This window comes from Alnus glutinosa, chromosome 6 (genome assembly GCF_958979055.1).
Source record: "Alnus glutinosa chromosome 6, dhAlnGlut1.1, whole genome shotgun sequence".
NCBI lineage: Eukaryota > Viridiplantae > Streptophyta > Magnoliopsida > Fagales > Betulaceae > Alnus > Alnus glutinosa.
The window spans coordinates 7,100,855-7,118,649 of record NC_084891.1 but is presented as its reverse complement, the minus strand read 5'-3'; positions in this window follow the sequence as shown (position 1 = coordinate 7,118,649).

Below are 17,795 nucleotides of genomic sequence, written 5' to 3'. Positions count from 1 at the left end.
TATTTCTCAGACACTTATGCAATGCTGTACGTACAATTGCGTAGTTAAGTACATGTATTTGTATTTTAAAAATTATAATTTTTTTTTTTTTTTTTTTTTTTTATCAAAATTCACTTGTTACAAATGTATTGTGGCAAAGAGGTCAACAAACTGCTGCCTATAAATTGATTCACACTCAATTTAAGTCTTTTGTAGCCTATAAATAGAGGCCTCTAGACATGTAATTTGTAAGAATTTTGTATTGAATTCCGTAGTGCTTAGAGTGTTTATTTTAGGAGTTATTGTGCTAATCCGCTTGCTCTCTAGCTGTTGTCGAAGTATTGTTGTTGTGTTCATGTGAAGTCTATCTTAGGGAAGAGCCCTAAGGTAAATGATTTCATTGAAGACCCCTCCAAGTAGGTGACTTGGTTGGGAGGCGTTTGTGTTAGGTTACACGTCAGAGTTCAAGGTATGACCACTGCATAAGGGTATGTGAGTGCTACTGCTTTGTAACTAGCTTTGTCTTCTGAATAGTGGATATGATGCAGTAGCTATAGGCTAAGCAATTCAAAACAGAGGATATTTTGAAACTTACAATCAATTGCCTAACACTTGAGTCACAAGTAATAACAAAGACACGAACGTGTCAACAATGGAGTCTCACCATTGTTTGAGAAGACTCATCTCAAAGAAATCGGCTGCTGGAAAATTCTTCTGATTTTTATTCAATGTTGTCTCCTTACAAAAGAACACCTAAATAAGGTTTAACAAAAGTCTAATAAACCCTTAAGCCTACATACTTCTTGGGCCCAGCCCATTATTGAAAATAAAAAGGTCTAAACCTTAATACGTAACTGAAAATAACAGAAAACACAACTTGCAAACTTAAAAGAAAAATAGCATCTGACTCTAGGTGGTTCCATGGTCCTCCATCAATCCCCCTCTCCCAGAAAAGAACTCGACTCCGTTGAGTGAAAAGCCAAGTAATCTTCATACAGGTCTGGATTTAGGAGTTGGACCTTTTCAGTCTTGAGCCAGCAATTATTTGACGCGGGCCTATTCTTCTATCGAACAAGGAATTTCTAATATCCACCCCTTCGCGTGGAAACCAATTGATCATTAAGTATAGCATCAATCTGATCGCGGGGAGAAGCAATTGTGGGAAGGATGGCAGGGGGAGCTTCAACCTCAGCACCTGGAGGAGCTTCAGTAGTGTCTCCCGGATATGCTGTTAGGTCTTCCACATTGAAAATAGGACTAATGGCAAGAGTGGGAGGAAGTTCCAAGTGATAAGCATTGTTGCCTAGCTGCTTGAGAATCTTGAAAGGCCCAGCTCTACGATGGTGCAATTTGTGGAAAGCACCTCTAGGGAAGCGTTCAGGACTCAAGCGAACCAACACAAAATAGCCAACAGCAAAGGTAATACAAAGATGATACAACAAGATAGCATCTGATTTCAAATGTATATGTATATCTATTAGTCAAATACTTTGCAAATGGTTATCTCTTGTTAACAACTTTTTCTACAAATACAAAGCCTATACCGCCAAGAAAACTAACAAAAAAGTCAAGGTAAGGTAGAAACACTGCATTTCCAATATACTGTTTAATTCTACAAATTTGATTCTATGGGCAGAAACACTTTCACAAAGGATATGTATATCATATTTTTGGGACTAATTAATGTAAATATTTAAAACTTTGCAAATAAAATAGCATCCATTAATTAATCTTTATGTCAGTAGAATCATGATGAGCTCACTAGACATCTCTCTTCCTCAAGATTAATCAAAATGCTTGCAACTAAACATTTTGATGCAATCATGTTAAAATATAAGAAACATAGTAGTGAATATTGATGATTATTGATGTGTGTTTTAATGAGTACTCGCAAGCACACGAATCGTTTGCAATATAGTGTGTGCAAGTGCGAGGTCGAATCCACAGGGAAATGGTCAAATGTTGGTGTCTTGTTTAATCAACTTCATTTTAACCTAGTTCCAAAGGTTTGAGGATTGATTCAAGAGCAAAAGACTAAATAAAAGAGATGGAATGAAATATGCAAATTAAAAGGAACTAAGGCTAAGGAATCTACCAAACCAAATCCAACAACTCACATTCTTGGTTTCCACTTGAACACCCAAAGAACCTTAAGCTTAGGGTGTCATTCAAGTTTCTCAACCACATACTCTAGAACCATTAAATGAATCCAACTCAAAGATAAATCACAAAGAGTACCCATTTGAAATCAAATCATCCAATGTATCCATTCAATGAACAAATCACAATGGATATCATTATTCAAACCGATAAAACAATGTTTCCATCGGTTGAAACACATTAAATGTCCTATATCTACCAACAACCACATTCATTGCAAAAGATAAAGCATTTAAATGAATGGAACTTTGAATAACAAATATGATATATCATCAAATGTGCAAGTATTATAACAAGAGTGTGAGTGTCATCAATGGAAAGGTTTCATCCTCAACCTTAGTTGAGGTTACTAGCCTTCCATGACTAAGAACACCACAAGAGAATGAAGAACAACCATGGAAATAAAAGGAAAGCTTTAAAAAGAAAGTGTCTAAGAACAAAAGCTACTGGAATACACTACAAAATGCACGAAATTAAACCTAGCTACTGTTCTCTGAACTCTCCCAACAAGGAGGTATGGCTATGGCTTTTATAGAGGGAAATTAGGGCTAGAAACCCATGTAAAATGACTCCTCTAACCCCCTCTAGGGTTCCTCTCTTGCTAGAGACAACCAAGGTCATGCAACTAGCGTGTTCTGCTGCGAAAATAAGTGGGAGAACTGCTTTTTGTCATGGAGAAGCTCCTGATTGGGTGTTCTGGCGCGCTTCTGCAAAAGTAAGTTCTGGGAAATTTCGATTGATCGACTTCGGGCAAAATTCGATCGATTTACTTTTAAGTTCGATCGATCGAGTTCTTCAGAACTTCCGAATTTTCCAAACAATTCCACATGAATTTTGCCATTCCTCACTTATTAACCTACAAAACATAAAAATACAAAAACTAACCAAAGCATCAGAAAATAACAAGGCTAAAGGTCAAACTTATGTAAATCAAGAGGGTCCAAATAGACAATATTTGGCACTCATCAATTATTACATGAATTTATATTAATTCAAATTAGAGATTAGCTAAAGTCAAATCCTGACTGATGAGGCTTGCTGTGTTGTGAGGCAGGAAAACTTTGTATATTTCATTTCTTGATGATTAGAGTATTTAATTGGGATATGTCCAATGATAAAACACAAATTTTCATGATTTGTGCTTTTCTTTGATTTGATCTTTACCATAATTCAAAAAGTTAAGGTAAGGCAGAACAACTCAATGTAAACAGTAATTTTGCAGAAAACCAATCTAAACTGCAAAAACAACTCAAATCTAAAGAGTAATTTTGGAGAAAACCAATCTAAACCGTAAAAACAACTCAAATGTAAAAAGTAATTCTGCGAGGAAAACAAATCTAAACTGTAAAAACAACTCATATCTAAAAAGTAATTCTTCAAAACAAACTTAGAAATCTGAAATCATTAAGTGAATGAGAATGTACCCGATTGATACAGGTCTTCAAGACCTCGGAGGCGTAGTCCATTGCGGAGAGTGTACCCACGGGTTCTCCATTGTAGAAGACATGATTTCTTGAGCCTCTCCCAGCCTCTTCCACCATGTCTTTGACCTCTGGCTCCGTCTCTCTCCCGCTAGTTGACTGGCTCGAGCTCGAGCTCACAGTTATATTCCATATGTTAAAAAGCCCGGCCCTCCTCATCTTCAATTTCTTGAGAATTCGGTACTTATGATATGGGAGCCCCTTGAGCTCCTCGTCAGACTCTTTGTCGGACCATACGTTGGGCGGTTGATAAGCCACTAAAGAAGTGGTCCATGAGGCCTCGGAGCTGGTGTCGTAGGCTTCAGAGCTGGTGGCGGAGCCCTCGGAGCTTGTGTCGGATTTGAACATTCAAATGGAGAGAATTGGCACACAAGAGAGAGAGAGAGAGAGAGAGAGAGAGAGAGGAAGTGTGTGTTGTCTGAATTTTCAAAGAATGGTGCTCTGTATCTGTTGTTCTCTTGAGCTTCTTTGAGTTTTGGCGGTTGGAGGGAGTCGCGATGTAGGGGGTATTTTGGGTATTCTAGAATAATTGCTTATATATATATATATATATATATATTTCATTTATAAAATCTCATGGAAAACAATATGATTAAAAATTGAGTAATGCTATTTAATATATCTACGTCTAACGGACAAAAATTAGCTACTAGGTATAATATTTTTCTTTTCTTATTTATTATGAATGCATATCTTATAGATGATTATTATTATCATGTCTAGGAAAATATTATTTGGTTGATGCTAGATACCCCTTAATGAAAGGATACTCAACACCTTATAAGGGGGAGAAATATCACATTCCAGATTTTTGACGAGCTGGTCGAGGAAATGGGATATAAGAGAGATTTAACTATGTTCACTCATAGCTTAGAAGTGCAATCTAGCGAACTTTTGGTGTATGGAAGAATAGGTGGAGAATTTTAAGGCAAATGCCATCTTATGATATTAAAGACCAAATGCTTATTGTAATTGCTACCGCAGTCCTTCATAATTTTATTAGAATACATGATAGGAAAGGCAATGGATTTAAGTGGGATGAAAGTAACTCGGATAATCTAGAGAGCAATGATGATGAAACATGGAGTAACAGTCAGGAAAACATTGGCAATATACATGATGAGGAGATGAAAGTGGTTCGTGACAACATAGCTCGGTCCATTTGTGGTCTGTAAACAGTACTTTATTATTTATGTTTTAGGCTAATTTTTAATGTACTTTAAGTTTTTCTTGTTCTTATCAGCTACTAGTTTAAATTATTGGTGAATTATATAAAAGTTAAATTTGATAGACATTATGTGTTTAATTTGATGGTTTGTTCTTCTATTTTTCATTCTATGTATGTTTGGAATCTTTATCTCAAGAAAAAGTATATTTTATATATATATAAAGCATAGAGAAACATTATAGAATATTCATAGTATAAGAGTTCATTTCACAAAGTTCAAAAGATGTATAATTAGGTATATAACAATTCAATCTAAACGAAAAATAAATATCTTTTCTTTTTTTCTTTTTTTTTTAGTAAAATGATATTTTGTGATAGTTTGTACACAAAAATAGTAATTAATGAGTCATACCTACTTTGGTTTGCAGAGGCGTTGAAATTGGAGGCTTAAACAATGTTAGTTATTTTACTGTTATAAACAAATGGCCTAGTTGGTAATTTGTTTATGAAATCGCACTTTTATACTAATATTATCAAAATACTCAATTGACAGAGAAAATCACTTTTTAATCAATATTACTAAACATTAAGTGTGATTTTAAAAATTATGTTTTTAAAAACTGCATTTTGAAATCGCTACTTAACCCTTAACCTCAAATAACCGATCACAACCTAACTCCATTTCGATCAAAGCAACCAAGGCCGATCCTTCCCCCTTATAACCATTAACTTTAACCTCCCCCCAATAGCCATTGAAGAGTAGATGGCAAGGCTTAAAGAAACGGGGAGGGAAGCATCAGATATTAACCCAGGCCACATGGGCCATTGGATGAGTGTAATAGGCAATTGGCTTAACACAAGGCATGGACGAGCCTTTCTCATCAATGGGCTTTGGCTCACGACCCAAGCCCAAATCCAACCACTCTATGCATAGCCTCACGTGTTGATATATGCGATTCAACATCACCCTTAGGGAACAGAAAGTTGAAGCTATCACCAAAACGTTCCTTCTTTTCTCAGAGCACTAGTAGCAGATGCTCTATAAGTAGTTCTATTCCCTAAAATAAGGAAAATTTGAAAAAAGTTACAAAAAAAAAGCCACAACAGTTGCCCTATTTTAGGGCTTCATGCTTGGGTAGCACTGTAGCTACCCAATAGATTATTTTAATAAAAAAAAATCTCTCTCTCCTCTCTCCTCTCTTGTTGCCCACTCTCTTCTTCTTCTTTCTTTTGCAACTCAACGCCAGCACCCGATGCCCTCGATGAATTTGCCACTCATTCTAGTAAAATGAAGAAAGACAAGCAATAACCATACAATTCGAATCCAATTTTCTTTTCTCAACAACCAAACAGTCACTATAAGAACAAAATAGACCTAAACAGATTAAAATTAAACACATAGATTTCATTCACAAAGCAAAGCGAATCAGTCTCTCCTCCGAGTCCAATCCTCCAACGGCCACAGAGCGTCGTGAAACGTCGTTGTCATCGTCAATCTCCAAGTCATCCTCGTCCTGGAACACCACCAAACTCCCCAACTCAAAAACCCTCAAAATACCACTCGAAATCAACAAATAAAGAACAATAAAGCAACAAAACCAAGAAATCAATGGAGACAAGAGAGAGAGATTCAGAGACAGGGATGAGAGAGAGAGAGAAGACTCAGATGAGAAAGAGAGAGATTGAGAGAGACGGAGAAGATGTAGATGAGAGAGAGAGAGAAAGAGAGACAAAAGAGAAAGAAAGAATGCAGAGAAGAGAGATCAGGTTGAGAGAGAGAGAGAGAGAGAGAGAGAGAGAGAGAGAGAGAGAGAGGTTGAGAGGAGAAGAGCTAGAAGATGCAGAGTGGCAGAGACAAATGGAGAGAAAGAAGACAGGAGAAAGACAGAGAAGAGAGAGAACAAACAGTTTTTTGGAATTAAAAAATATATATTGAAAGTAAAAAAATATTATTTTAATGATATAGGGAAGATTAAGGGAATCTGTTGTAAGGTGTTTTTGTATAGGGAAAAAAAAGTGGTTTGGTTCCTTAAATTTTTCCTAAATTAGGAAAAATGGTTAGGTGTCTGCTGCTAGTGCTCTTAGGCAACCTATATCTGCACAGTACCAGATGCAACCTTCCCCCCATACGCTACCCGTCCAATCGTAGGAGCCATCTTAGGGATCCTCGAGGCATCCTTCAAGGAGGGGGCTGTTGGAGATTGCAGCACCTTTGCAAACAGCTTTTTCCGATCCCCATCCGTTGGAGGAATCGGCTTCTTGCCCATACCCAACGGCCAGCATGCACGGCCGCGAATCTTGACTTCACAAAATTCCAGCTCCGAAACGAACGTCTTCCAACCTATGCCATTGAGACCCCTTCCGTCTACCACCATGGAGTTCCTCCATTACTAAGAACAGCCTATGCTTTTTAGAGCACCATTGCGTGAGAAGAGCTATCTCTTAAAACTCCAAAACAGTACTGCTGTCGATCTCCTCAGACATAGCTTCTAGGGTGGCTAATAGCCAACTATTCTCACCTCAAAACCTTTGGATTCAATTGAACACCACCTTAAGTTCTTAACAACCCCATAATTGTGAGTAACAGACATTTACCTCGGCCTTAAACCATGCTTATGGGCACTATGATAAAATTCCTATATTAAAATCTGAAAATGATTTCCTATATGAAAGTAGAAACCTTGCATGAGCTTCTGCCATTTGGCATAGACATGTCATCAACCCTTCTACCATTTAATATATTTTTATTTGATGACTTCTAGCATCTTCTGATGCTTCTGAGGATACATGGACCAAAGTAAAACAAAGAAAACTTAGAAAAGTATGGGAGGTAGACAAAACAAAGCAAAAGTTACCCAAAGAAAATGTAACTTGGATGATGTGGTTCTCGACGTCTGGCTAGTGGATGGTGCGTGTAGAAAAATAAAGAGGAGGAGGCTGACGTGAGAGGGAGAGGCAAACTGACGTGTAGTAAATAACCCATGAGAGAGAAAAATCAAGAGAATGAGACGTGTGTGCTTGGAGACGTGTGTGATGGGAAACTTGGCAAAGATCTTTCTGGGCTTATTTTTTTTTGTTTTTTTGTTTTTAAAACGAATTTGAATACGATGTAAAAATATATGTAGGTATCATATACGTAGGCTTTATATTCGATATGTATTAATGTAGAGTTGATATAAAGTAATATAATATAGAAATAACACATCATTTCTAAAAAAATAATCCAATTGTTGATATAGTTAAATCACTAGGGAAAAAAAAAATCATTCTATAACCTTCTTTTTAAAAAAATAAAAAATAAAAAATTTTGGTAAAAACAACTCATACATGAAAAGAGAAAAGGTTTACAAAGTTCAATAGTGGTGGGCTTCCGAAAAGCAGACTCAAACCAAATAAGCAATACTAAACAAGTAAACAGAAAATAATAAGAAATGAAATAAGTGTTTAATTTTTAGAGTTAATTAAATACCTTATTGGTACCTGAGTTTTAAGCGTTTTTAAATGTATTACTTAAGTTTTCATTTGTATTTTATGTGGTACTTGAGTTATGGGTAAAAACTCATTTGGTACTTCTGTTAGATTTTTCGTTCAAATTTTAACGACTCGCCACATGTCAACTGTTGAAGTTGACACGTGGCACTATATAAAAAATAAAATTAAAATTAAAATCTTAAAAAAAAATAATAAAATATAAAAAAAAAATTGAAGAAAAAAAAGAAGAAGAAGAAGATTGACCACCGTGGAAGTGGCCGATCACCCCTATTTTTGCCAAGTGGGTAGCTCCATGGCCACAAAAAATTTAAAAAAAAAAAAAACAAAAAAAAAAAAAAAACAAAACAAAATTTGATAGGTTTTGGCCCATGGAGGTGGTTCGGCCACCCCATGGGCAAACCCTAGACCGGCCGGCCTGGGGGTGGCCGAACCACCCCCGTGGCCTATGGGAGTGGTTTGGCCACCCCTAAGGGCAAAAACCCAATTTTTTTTTTTGCCCATGTGGGTGGCCGAACCACCCCATGGCCAAGGGGGTGGCTCAGCCAACTCCTCTTCTTTCTTTTTTTTTTTTTTTTTTTTCAATTTTTTAAAAGATTTTTATTATTATTATTTTTATATATAGTGCCACATGTCAACTTCAGCAGTTGATACGTGACAAGTTAAAATTTGGATGGAAAATTTAACAGAGGTACCAAATGAGTTTTTATCCCTAACTCATGTACCATATATGATACAAATGAAAACTCAAATACTAAATTTAAAAAGCTTAAAACTCAGGTACCAATGAGATATTTAACCCTAAATATTAAATACCCTATATAATTATAATATTACTTAATTACAAATATACATACTATCGTACTTATACTTATATCTATATAAACCATTATATATATATATATATATATATATATATATATATATATATATATATGACCGGCTAATGAGTCGCATTGGGCGAGTGAGTCGGATTGAGCTTTACAAGTTAGGTTCACGAGCTCTAAACAAGTCGTACGAGCGGGTATGTCAGGTTTTAAACGAGCTAAGCTCACGAGCCTCTATCAAATTTCGTCAAGCGAGCCTGATATGTATCATTTATTAATCGAGTGAATTTTTACAATAATAAGCGAGTTTCTACAGTAGCTAGTTCGAGTTCAAATTGAGCTTAACCGAGCGAATTGTTGAACAAATTAATTTATTTACAACCCTAATAATGGATGAGAAATAAATGATGAAAACAACAGTTTCAACAATTTCTAAAATTCAGAATGAAAAAGAAATTCTCCAAACCAACAATTTAACAAGTCTAACATCGATAGGACCACTACATTAATTTACTTGTACGACTAAACACCTTCGCAAAATTCTCATGTATTTGCACAAAAGAATCCAAATCTTTCAACGTGGCACTAAATGATCCTGATCTACTATATAATTTGAATAAGATTTAGTGACTCACCAGAGCAAGTAGAGTTTATTAATCTAAATGTGAGATCAAGCAATATATACTTACTTCTTCTTTCATAAGACTTTAAATAATTCAATAAATAAATTAAAAAGTAAGAATAACAACATAATGCTCAACGGTAAATCTTGCATCAATATTATGGGTATGCTTGCATCAATTAATCTAAATGTGAGATCGAGCAATATATACTTAGTAACGGGGAGGCCACCCTATTTTTCTTTTTTTCCCTTCATATTTTTCATATACATTGAGTTTAATTTGTTGTTAAGTAATATAATTTAAATTTACAAAGAAACTGAGCATGATGACATGGATAAACATTTGTGTCAAAGGGATGCTTGAACCCTAGTTGACTTGTTTGCTGAAATTAAAAGACAGATATATCCATTTTTTTTAATCTCTTTTATAAGTGACATCTATATCAATTAAAAATAAAGTGGCAAATTTAACTATGATTTTGTCTCGTAACTAAATTTTTGACTAGTGATCCCCAATTGAAAATAGCACTTAATTTCTACTAGCATGGACCCCACAATCGCAGAAGCGTAGGCAGTTCTTCATGCGGTTATATTTATTAAGAAAATTGGAATGTTTGACGTAATTCTTGAAGGTAATGTTATGCAGGTTGTCAAATAAATCAATTCAGACAGCTAGCCTCTAAATAGATTTGGGCATTTTATTGAGGGTATATGATCGGTGTTATATTCTTTGTGGTCATTTCATGTTGTTTATGTACGGAGAGAGCCAAATTCAGCAGCTCATTATCTACCTCAAGCGGCTGTAACTCATGGCATAGATTCTATATGGTTAGAAGAAACTCCACCCATCATCTATGACATTGTTCGTAGGGAATGTATTGTCCCTCAATGTTGACCTTTTGGTCTTTTTATCAATAAGATTCGAAATTTGATTAAAAAAAGATAAAGAAAATAGCACTTAATTGCATATAGTATGTTAGGATGTTAGTAGACATTAATTTAAGTTTAATAGGAATTCATAAACTATAACATACTTATGCTACCTCTTTGTTGATTTAGTGGAGAAAATAAATAAACTAGCTTGTGTCCAAAACATCAGTCAAATTAGGGGTGTACAAGCGAGACGATTATTAATCGGTAACCGCCAACAACCGCTAATCGAAGAAACCGAAAAATGAAAAATAATTGCAATCGGATAACCGGGTACCTGGTTGCAATTACCTGTTATGGTTTTTTTTTTAAAAACGGTCAGTAATTGGGTAACCGGTAACCAATTTTTTCTATAATATATTTAGAAAATGGGTAATGGGTTATTGAGGAGAGTATGACTAAGACAATGGCTGAAATGGAGAAGAAAGCATACGAGAGTTTACTTCTTTTCTGAGATTATACTCGACCAATGTTTAGAGAGGGAGATCAGAACTGAAGTAGAATTGTGGGAGAAATGTGCGAATGCGAAGGGATAAGAAGGGTTGTTCAATGTATTAATGGGGGTTGTCTGTACAAATTCACAAAGGTCGGCGTGGAAAGGAGTTTTATTAATGAGAAATGCTATATGTAAACTTTTACAAATGTAGTCTTACTAAGATAATGTGGAGTTTATTCATTGGTACTCGTAGCATTTCTTTTTATTAATTATTTTGATAATCTCCAATGAATAAGCTCCACATTAGTTAGTAAGGCCCCCTTTGTAAAAGTTTAAGTACATGTAGCATTTCTTATAATTTGTCCCATACTTCTCGCTGCTTGGCTTTGGCTTCTTTTCTTTTACTTTTGCTGCAGTACTGGTTACAAAATTTGAAAAAGAAAAAAGAACCCCTCCAATGGCATCACCTAGAAAGGTTTCAAAGATAATTGAAGCTTATTCCCTCAGGCTCAGGAACTTAATTCAATCTGTTATGGGAATCCATTATTCAATCCAGCCATTATCCATTCATAATTTTCACAGGAAATCGGTTATCCGATTAATAGCCGATTTTCAATAACTGATGGTTGGTAAAAACCGCAACCCAATTGCAGTTACAATTATTGAAATAAAAATAACTGTGTACTTTGTAATTTGCTAAATGATCATATTTATAATATATTATTAATATGGCTTGTTGTACTTGGGAGTTCCAATTACCAAAAGTTCATAGCTTCTTTTGGTGGTGTTTATTTTTGGGAATACTTGCAAAACAATGTTTGAAGCAATAATCTTCTTATTTGATGTTGGTGATCGATCATTGGGAAGTGGAAGGCGTCCAAGTAAAAAAGGGACTTTCATAAGACTTTTATCATTTAAGAATGTCTTCCATTTATGTTTCTAATTATGTTTCTTTGGTTCTCATAGGGTTATTCTAATATTCTCTGTTCAAAAAACTATATTTACACTTCTCAACATTAATTGTGAGAGTTAAGGACACTCTCAATGACTTACGTATTTTTATATGCAAAATGGCTAATCAAAACTACTTTATCTATTTTATTTAGTGCGTTTGAAATGTATGTATGTTTTATCTTTACTTTATCCAATCATTTGACTAAGATCATGTAATTTCCCTCATTACCCAAAACAGGGACGTGACACCTTTATATCTTCAATAAATCACCATAGTCAGCAACTCTATCATGACCCATATGTCCCGTGAAAAATAAAACTTGAGCAATATTAGTGCAATAAAATTCTACCCAAAAAATAGGATTGGGGAAAGTTTTTCCAGCCCATTTTAAAAATAAAATTTGAACAATATTAGCCGTGGAATAAAAATTTGCTGTAAAGATTAGGATTGGAGAAAATTTCTCAAACCCATGTAGAAGAAAAAATTGTCTAATGCTCCGTTTGTTTCGGCGTAAAATGATTTCTAGAAAATGATTTCGACATTTTTCAGTGTTTAATAGGGGCGAAAATAATAGTCAACTGTAAATTGATTTCGGTTTGACCAAAATTAGTTAACAAATTTTGAAAAATGATTTACACTTTTTATTTCCGTAAATCATTTTTCCCCAGCTCATTCAACCCTCGTTCATTCCTCCCATAAACCCGACACTCGGCTCTTTTTTACGGGAGTTTCGTCTTCTCCTCAAATACAGACAGGCGACACTGTCTCTCATCTTCTCCTTCACGCTCAACCGCACAACTCCTCTCTCTCTCTCTCTGCTAGCATCTCAGGTAATCTCACATCTCTCTCTCTTTGTTGCGTTTGGTTTCATTTTCGTTTTGGGTTTTTAGCATTCACTTCCGTTTGGTTTCTGAGAAAACTCAAGGGAAGAACTCGATTGTGCATTTTCTCTCGCTTTCTCTCTGTTGTCTGAATTTATATGGTTTACATGTGATATTTGGGTTTTGGTTGATCTGGATCTGATATGTGGGGACTGTGGGCATGGGGGCGGGGATATTTGCTATTGGGTGGCCTGATTTCTTTGTATCTTTTCCCGATGTGATGCTATTGCATGTGCTCTATGTGATATTTGCTGTGTTTACCCTAACTGGTTTTGTACTTCTCTTGCTTGCATTTACTTGTTGTCATGGGTCACGATTGACAGAGGTTGGGACCCGTGTGTTTGGCTGTTGTCTGCACTCAAAGTGTTTGTCAAAATGTCTCTATACAAGTTATAATTTTTGTAGGGCTATTATGTTTTAAGGGTCTGACTGCATTGTGATGTGAACCCGCAGGATGAAATCCCCTTTGAACCCACAAACAAATTGAAATCTACCCAAGAAAGCCAAGAATCAAGTCCAAAGAATCTAGACCCGTTGAAATCTTGTTTCAAGAACCTAAATTTGGTTAGAACGCCACAAAGGGTTTGCCTTTGATAAGTTCTTAGTTCAATCAAGAACAAGTAGAGAAAACTGAAAAGTTTTCTATGAAGAATAAAACTTCATTCACAATCAACTTGTCTAACATATGCGGCTACAAGTCTTTTTAAAATCTCTCCATAAAACCCTAACCCTACTAAGGCCTACATCAATTAAAAGACATGGGTTGAACATCTTCAAGCCCAAAATATCCTAAACTACACTTCTATAGCTAATAAAAGAAGTCCACTTAATAAAACAAATAGGCCTAAAGGCCCACAACCATAGAACATAAAAATAGGCTCATATGCCTATACTTAGTGAAATAAAGAGTTTGCAAGAAACCACTAGGCTATGCCGTCCCCATCTGTTGCTTGTATCACATGAATTAAAGTTGGTTCTTCTTCTTTCAAACCCATCTTGAATGTTGGAGTCTTGCTCGATAAATTTGCAAACTCAGCCCAAGTGGATTGCACCAATCCTTACATTGCCCCTTGATCTTCTTCGCCCTTGACTTTGTGATTGGCCCATCTGGAACTTGTAAGGGATCTTTAAGATTCGGCCTACCATGGAGCCCATCACATTGCCAACTAAAGTCAGTTCTTAGGTTTCGATTCCTTTATTTTGAGTTAAAAGTAGAGTTATTGGGGCATAAGGCATCATCTCTATTTTCCTTTTACAAATTCAAACTTCCAGACTCTCCCCAATATGCTCTATAAAATGCCTGGGCTCCTTAGCCACCCTTATTAGAGATAAAAAGAATAGTTTTTTCTTTGTATATAGTTAGACGGTTACTCTGTTATATTAGTTCTTTTTCTGTTGTATTAACTCGACTTTAGTTAGATTTAGGTAACTGCAGTTCTCAGTCTATATAAATGTAATCTTTTCATTCTTTGTAATTAACTTTACTTCTTTTAATAGAATCATCTTCCTCATTCGTGTTCTCTCTTCCTCTCCGAACTCTGAGTTTGACATGGTATCAAAGCGTACAACAATGGTGCATGATGATTCTTCCTCTTCCTCATAAATTCCCCCCGCTAATAATCCTCCTCTTCAATTCACCATTTCACCATCTGTTTTCACCAATCCATCGAGTCCTTTTTACTTACCCCAAAATGAAAGTCCGAGAACGATTCTTGTTACTCAATCGCTCACCAGCGAAAACTACAATACTTGGAGCCGCTCTATGATAATGGCTCTTACGGCCAAGAACAAATTGACTTTTGTTGATGGAAGTCTTCCTCAACCTTCGATCGATGCTGGTGCCGAACATCACGCTTGGGTGCGCTGCAACAACATGATTCTGTCTTGGATCCTCAATTCGGTCTCGAAGGAGATTGCGGCCAGTATCATCTATATCGACTCTTGTCACGGTATGTGGCTTGATCTCAAGGAATGTTTTTCTCAGAAAAATGGTCCTAGGGTTTTTCAATTACAGAAATCAATTTTTGTTCTTTCGCAAGGAAACTCTTCTATGAGTTCTTACTTCACATTGCTTAAGTCTCTGTGGGATGAGCTTAGCAATTATAGGCCTATTCCCCCTTGTTCTTGTGGTGGAATGCAAGTGGTTGCTGCTCACTATCATCAGGAATATGTTTATCAATTCCTGATGGAGCTCAACGAATCCTTTGCTACCATCCGTGGTCAGATTTTACTTTTGGAGCCTTTACCATCGGTTAACAAAGTCTTCTCTTTAGTTATTCAAGAAGAGAAGCAACAAGAGATTTCGATCAAGTCTCACATCCTCAATCAGGAGTCCACTGCTCTTATGACAAAATCTACTGGACCACCGGCTTGCTTCACCAAACAGCCTTATCGCAAGGATAAGCCCATTTGTGCTCATTGTGGCTTGCCAGGTCACATTGCTGACAAATGTTATCACCTACACGGTTTTCCACTGGGGTTCAAGTTCACGAAGAATCTTCAGAATTCTGCTCCTATTCATTCTGCAAATCATGTGCAAGAAGTTGATTTGAACTCTGTTCCTCAGCAGAATCCACCTCTACAAGCTGTACCTCAGCTCAATATCACGCCTGATCAATGCCAGCAGCTTCTGTCCCTTCTTCAACAGCAGAATTTTACTCATCAGGCATTTGCAAACATGGCAGGTAGTTTGCATGCCTCTTCCTCTACTCCAGCTTCCACTAATTCTGAAATGTCAGGTTGTTTTTCTTCTCTTACTATTAATCCTCAGTATTCAGTTTTTTCCTCTGCTTTCTTAACAAAATCTCCATCTTTTCGTTCCAAATCCACTCCCTGAATTATTGACACAGGGGCAACTGATCACATGATCAATTGCCCTTCATTGTTTACCACAATTACCGCAGTTGTATCTTCTTTTGTCAAATTACCAAATGGATCTGTCATCTCCGTTACACACATTGGGACAGTGTTCATTTCATACAATCTTATATTGACTGAAGTTCTTTGTGTACCTTCTTTTTCGTTAATCTCATTTCAGCAAGTAAAATCATTAAATTCTTGAAAGCTTGTCTCATCATTCTTGCTGGATTTTGTTTCATACAGAATTTGTGTCCTTGGAGGACGATTGGAGTGGGTAAGGAAGAAGGTGGTCTATTCTATCTTCAGCAGCAACTGAAGGTTTCACCTCCTTCAGCTCTTTCAATTTCTAGTTGTAATAGCACAATAAAGACCTCTTCTCATGATGTTTGGCATTATAGATTAGGTCACCCTTTTGCATCAAGAATGCAGTCTTTACATCATAGTTTCCCTGAAATTTCCTGTATTGATAAAGACATTTGCTCTGTCTGCCCTTTGGCTAAGCAACATAGAATTCATTTTCCTGTACACATTACTTATACTTGTATGCCTTTTGAAATTGTCCATTTTGACATTTGGGGGCCAATGGCTACTCCATCAATAAATGGCTCAGTTTTCTTTCTCTTTATTGTGGATGATTATACCTGGTTTACTTGGGTGCATCTCATGAAAAGCAAGTCTCAAACTCGTTCCCTTATTAAATCTTTTTTTAGCCCTGTACAAACACAATTTAACCTCAAAATTAAGTGTTTGCGTTCTGATAATGGTTCTGAATTCAAGATGCGTGATTTTTTTTCTTCTAATGGAATCATTCACCAATTGTCTTGTGTTGAAACTCCACAGCAAAATGCTGTTATGGAGAGAAAACACCAACATTTACTTAAGTTGCTAGAGCATTAAAGTTTCAATCTCATGGTCCAATTTCTTTTTGGGGTGAATGCATTTTGTCCGCTGCATATCTTATAAACCATATACCTACCCCTTTTCTATCAAATAAGTCGCCTCATGAATTACTTTTTTCCACTTCTCCATCTTATTCCCATATCAGAATATTTGGTTGCCTTGCTTATATTTCTACTTTGTCTTGAAATAGAACTAAGTTTGATTCTCAAGCCATTCCCTATGTATTCATTGGTTACCCATTTGGCATCAAAGGTTACAAGTTTTTCAATTTACATACAAAATTCATTGTTGTTTCTTGGGATGCTGTTTTTCATGAACACCTTTTTCCCTTTGCTTTAAATCTCATGCATTCTTCATCTGATGGTTGTTTTACCACTCAACCTTCACAGCATTCCACAATTTCTTTGCCTATACCTATACTTGACTTTCCGATTTCTTTACCTATTTCTACCACACATTCGGTTTCTTCTTCACTTACGCCTTCTGCATCTCATCCTTCTACACCACAACATTCTGCTCTACAACATCCTACATCTCCTGCTTCTTCTTCATCGCCTATTGTCCCTTCATCTCCTCTTCGTTGATCCACCCGAATTAAAACTCAACCTAGGTATCTGCAGCAATATCATTGCCAACTGGCTTCTTCTTTCCCATCTCTGCCTTCCTCCACAGCATCAAATTCAGGTATTCCTTACTCCTTATCTAGTTATCTTTCATATGATAAACTTTCTCCTGCTTATAAACATTTTTGCTTTTCTATTTCTGCTCAATCTGAACCTACATTTTATCATGAGGCTGTTAAGTTTAGTCACTGGCGTGATGCTATGTTTGCTGAGATTTTAGCTTTAGAGGCCAATCATACATGGGTTGTTTGTGATCTTCCACCTAATAAACACCCAATCGGTTGCAAGTGGGTTTACAAGATAAAACATAAGGCAGATGGTAGCATAGAGAGGTATAAAGCTCGGTTAGTAGCCAAAGGATAGTGTGAGGGTTTAGATTATCATGATACCTTTTCTCCGGTAGCTAAAATGACCACTATTAGGTGTCTTTTAGCTCTTGTTGTTGCCAAGAACTGGGTTATTCATCAATTGGATGTTAATAATGC